Raw genomic sequence first — 5,634 nt, forward strand, 5'->3', positions numbered from 1 at the left:
CTTAATAAATTAAATCACAAAATTCAATTCACTATAGAACATTAAAACCAGGTGGCATTAACTTTCTTGATCTAAAAATATGAAATAAAAATCAAAAGCATAACTTTCAAATTTTCAGGAAGCGAACTGCCCCTAATGTTACCATTGATAAATCCTCTTTCCATCCAGACCAACATAGAAAAGTATTCTCCAGGACAATTGTTAATTGCAAGCTCAATATCTCAATGGACACGAGTGAAAGTCATAAAGAGCCAAAAACTATTAAATTAGTTGCCCCCAGCAATGGGTACAATCCCGCTATAATAGATAAAATTATCCACGCAACAAAATGAAACTAGCCAATTGCTAAACAACGATGCAGAAACAAGAAGAGCAGCTTTGTAAGCCTGCCTTTCCTAGAGAAGATTTTATATTAAATTGCCAACCTCTTCAAGACATGCAACATAGAAATAAGCTTCTTAAACAGGAACAGAATATGGAATAAAGTCATATACAGTACCAAAACAGTATCGAAAGTGAAACTTCCTGGCAGATGAAAACTGTGTGCCGAGCCGAGACTCGAACTCGGTACCTTTGCCTTTCGCAGGCAAGTGCTCTACTAACTGAGCTACCCAAGCACGGTTCGCAGGAGAGCTTCTGTAAAGTTTGGAAGGTAGGAGACGAGGTGCTGGCAGAAGTAAAGCTGTGAGGACGGGGCGTGAGTCGTGCTTGGGTAGCTCAGTTGGTAGAGCACTTGCCCGCGAAAGGCAAAGGTCCCGAGTTCGAGTCTCGGCCCGGCACACAATTTTAATCTGCCAGGAAGTTTCATATCAGCGCACACTCCGCTGCAGAGTGAAAATCTCATTCTGGAAGTATCGAAAGTCATTTTTGACTCATGTCCAGGCTTCTACACTGAACAAACTGGCAGAAGCTTCACAACAAGATTTATAGAACACATGGATGCACTTTATCTTAACAGTCTGAACAAATCTAGCTTTGCCACACATCTTGCCCAACATAATCATTCTGCATAAAGCTTAGAACAGAACCTCCAAATAGCCCATCTCGCCAACAAAAGCGTATTACTTGACCTTCTTGAAGAAACTAAAATCATCAACACAAATACAACCTCTGACTACCTACTCAGTGACTAGGCTGAACTGAGTAACAAATTTTTCCTTCAGAATTTGGGAGCCTTACAATTTCAAAACAGCTGTTCAGTCACCCAACCATCCGTCCCCATGTGGGTTGGAACACTGCCACGGAGCCTGGGGCTCCTGACGGGCTCACCGATTTTTCACGGCTGCAGACAGTCCAAGAAGTCTAGCAATTCATTGCAGGATGCTGGTGCGAGCCTGGCCGCGCTCAAACCACTGCAGCGAGCATCCATGTATCGCTTTAGGGTGGCCCATTAACGCATTTCGGGGCAAATGTATTTCTAAGTCTGTTGTATTAATGAGAACAGACAATGATATTCAACATAATGAGACTGGCTACGAAATTATACATAATGAGAACTGACAATGAAATTTAACATCTCTTTTAATATTTTGACGATGCAGACAAAAGGGGACAGCTAAATAACACACAGTATTTCTTACGACTGTTGTAGCGTTATGATGCCGTTTTAGGACGAAATTTAAACTGACAAATTTATATTTCGTTGCCATTTTATTTGAAAGTTAAACATGGAAACACAGACTGTAAAGGAATGTTACTTATGTTGCTTTTCACTAAAGGATCAATGTCTGGTACCACTTTTAGAGTAATGCTAACTTGAAGACATGCTCTTAAGCTGAAGTTTGCCAGTGAGCTTCTGTGGGTGGATTTCGTTCTCTTCATTGCGTAGGAAAGCAGCAGAAGCATGTATGTGTAAACATAGACATAATCGTAAATGCAGATTTGTTAAGTCATGTAAATTTACGTTGAGTAAACAGAAGCGTACGAGACTAATTTTGCTATCTATATCTGCATCTATCTACATTTTCATGGATACTCTGCAAATCACACTTAAGTGCCTAGCAGAGGGTTCGTCGAACCACCTTCACATTAATTATCCATTATTCCAATCTCGAACAGTAAGCGGAAAAAGAACACCTATATTTTTTCGTGCGAGCTCTGATTTCACTTATGTTATTATGATCATTTCTCCCTATGTAGGCCTGTTCGGAAGGGACAGTTGGTGATCGAAATTTCGATAGAAGATTCAGCCGCAATAAAAAGCTCCTTTCTTTTAATGATGACCATCCCAAATCCTGCATCATGCCAGTGACACTCGTCATTGTTGTTTGAAGCCGGGGCACTTGGTACAAGGATCTAACGCTCTACCAACTTCCCCACAGAAGCAACATTGGTTAGCTACTCAGTTATGCTTTTGATGTGCTCTGTAGTGCTGGTATTTTTTTTTTAAATTAATGTTTACGCCCTTCCTGCTGGACGACAGCACGTAGTACGAACTAAATCTGTGCTTTAGTTGCTAATCTATCGACGTACAACCTTTGGGAATGATCTGAGTGTCTGACATCTGGAGTTTTAGGTGTTTTCACAACCGTTTATGATTAGAATGGGCTCATGAACTACCTGCTCGAAATAATTTTCAGAGCATGCGCTTACCACAACTTTGGACGATGTTTTATGCCTACCTCCGGATTTAAGCATGCATTTTCGCCAACATATCAAGGGTAAATTGAAGTCACCACCAACTATAACTGTATTAGTTGGATACTGTTTGAAATTTGTGTCATCTGAGTTGGGAGGTCGGTAAAAGGACCCAAATATTATTTTATTCTAGTTGCCAAGAATGACCTCTATCTGTACTAAATCACAGGAACTATCTACTTCAACTTCTAACAGGAAAGCAATCACGCCACCGCTGACTGTATTTAGCGTAATCTTTCCGAGCACCGTTAGATCCTTCGCAAAAATTTCGGCTGAGCTTATCTCCGGCTTTAGCCAGCTTTCAGTGCCTATAACGATTTGAGCATCAGTGATTTAGCGCTTGGAGCTGTGATACTTTCCCAACACAGCGATGACACTTTACAGCTGTTATACCACTGATTCCCAGATCTATATTCTTGCTGTGTGTAACAACTTCTGATATTAATGTATTTATTCTTCGGTTCCATCGATCTGAGACGTTATTAGTGCGATGGGCAATCCACTGAAATTCGACATGTGTTCGTTATCGAGTCACTGGTCCACAAAATAGTCACAAAAGTCTGGAAGCTTTTGGTTTCTAGGCGTGCTCTGCCGAATATACAGCCAACCATCATCCACCACTTCCAGGTGAAGACGTGCTAGCTAGAGCAGAATACATTCTTATGTGACAGCGTATTTCCTTGTTTTCCTTGTAGGTTGGAAAGATGGTTCAAATGGCTCTGAGCACTATGGGACTTAACATCTATGGTCATCAGTCCCCTAGAACTTAGAACTACTTAAACCTAACTAACCTAAGGACATCACACAACACCCAGCCATCACGAGGCATAGAAAATGCCTGACCCCGCCGGGAATCGAACCCGGGAACCCGGGCGTGGGAAGCGAGAACGCTACCGCACGACAACGAGATGCGGGCAGGTTGGAAAGAGGCCGCGACAATGAACTTACTCCATTGCTCCACAAAAATTGATTAAAATGATAATTGCAACCATCATTTTCTATTCCTGGAAACAAACACCTGCTGGACAATGGCAGTTTCGAAGTCCATCATCAGATGCAGGGCTCCATCCAGGCACGTTAGTTTTCATACCTTAAAAAAACATTCATACGTTTTTCCTTTTATATTAGGCAGCAAAGCCTAAACACCTGGAATGGTGTTTGTTTTCTCCTAAGAACTATTAACATCTGCGGGAGTATAAAGAACTGTCCAAATTGCTTGCTGGAACTGTTAAACGTTCCATCCACAAAGAATCATTCGCAGTTTGATGAGCACGCCTTTTCCTTTTCGCTGGAGAACACCAGCATTCTGTCATTCGGTTCCCTGTTATCATCTGCAAGTAAAAAATTGTTACCATAATTCATTAGTAAATTATTTTCTTAGAGGAACATTCCTCCAGAATCAGTGTGGTCTTTTGTAGTTCCCATACATTTTTGCCTAATGGGATGTAACGATTGTTTCGCACTTTTATGTGATGGTAATGATGTTACTAAGTCGTAGCCTCGATTGAAGAGCTGCCCTGATGAAACTGTAGCGTCTGTTTTGGCCGATTCTTTGCGCTGACAAAATATTTTCGCATTTCAATTGCTGATTCATCTTCAATACAAACATGGGTATCTTTCCCTGACACTGGTGTTTTTTTTTTTTGGATAGTCTTCCTTTGCATTTGTTCTTTTTAAAATTTACGCAACTCCAGTAACTTACTTCTTGTTTGTTTGTGTAATCCACTATATACTGACGCCCACTGTAAATCAGTAAAAGGCTTCCCTTTGGTGGTCTCGGTGAACTCCATTATCTCAGCAGTAAAACACGGAACACTGCTTTCAAGGCAGAGGTCAACAGCAATAATGAACTCTGGGAGAAAGCCACGCACGCTACGAACTTGTGTGGAGACAGCAAACTTTGTATAGAAAACGGGTTTTGGGCTTCCTCAGAAAACATCACAGGTGGCAGTGTATTCCACTTCTGGAACACCCTGTCCACTAGTACAGTGTTCTGGGCTCGTTACGAATGTCAACGGCCCGCATCTCGTGGTCGTGCGGTAGCGTTCTCGCTTCCCACGCCCGGGTTCCCGGGTTCGATTCCCGGCGGGGTCAGGGATTTTCTCTGCCTCGTGATGGCTGGGTGTTGTGTGATGTCCTTAGGTTAGTTAGGTTTAAGTAGTTCTAAGTTCTAGGGGACTGATGACCATAGCTGTTAAGTCCCATAGTGCTCAGAGCCATTTTTTGAACGAATGTCAACACATTCCTTCGCCGTTCAAGCGTCACTCCCTGCAAGTATCATAATCTCCCCTATGCCCCTACCTCTATCCCTCTTTTTACATCCTAACTACATTGACGTCAGCGTAAATTTCCTACTACAGTACAGATCCTGTACTATATTTATGTCCAAACTTTCTACTGTTGAAATAAACCAATACTTATATACATACAAGCTGAGCTACCAGTCTTCGCTCAGGGAGTTGATATGAGACTGTGTAGCAGTTGGAATAAAAGGATGAGCTTAAAGTATAGGAGGTAAAATTTTTTATTGAAAACATATTCTATTTACAATACTTGATTACAAACAACATTTTTCATTTTGATATCCGCGTTATATATGTGTATATTTTTCGAATTTCCTATTCGAGAGCAAGCTACGTATTATTCACCGCGAGAGAAGCAGGACTCTTTGAGGCTGATGTCGCACTATTTTTAAGTTTGTCCTTCCACTTTTTTGGTTGTAGAACTGTAGGCTAATTTGATTGGAAATTTCAGTCTCTTTAATTGGAATGACAGCTCAGTAGAGATCAGTGGTATTATAGGGATAAAGTGTGTGTCCTTTGTACTTTCCAGTCATATGTTCGGCTTCGATGATGTTATTCGATAGCTGTTTGACGATCATCTTTGTTGTCTAGCTTGAGTTCGCAATCTTTTATTATAAGATTGTTTCGCAACTCTTGATTCTTCAATCCGTTCGTTTCGTTCTTCTTCGGTTTCACGATGCTCATTCTCGTTCGT

The 5,634-nt window shown here is 41.3% G+C and overlaps 1 non-coding gene across 1 annotated transcript; it reads left to right on the forward strand.

The window, feature by feature from the left end:
* Positions 1-705: 705 nt before the first annotated feature.
* Trnas-cga (transfer RNA serine (anticodon CGA)) lies at positions 706-780 on the forward strand. The gene has a single exon. It is a non-coding gene; the product is annotated as a tRNA-Ser (tRNA).
* The last annotated feature ends 4,854 nt before the right edge of the window (positions 781-5,634 follow it).

The sequence above is a fragment of the Schistocerca serialis genome, chromosome 5, assembly GCF_023864345.2.
Source record: "Schistocerca serialis cubense isolate TAMUIC-IGC-003099 chromosome 5, iqSchSeri2.2, whole genome shotgun sequence".
Lineage (NCBI taxonomy): Eukaryota > Metazoa > Arthropoda > Insecta > Orthoptera > Acrididae > Schistocerca > Schistocerca serialis.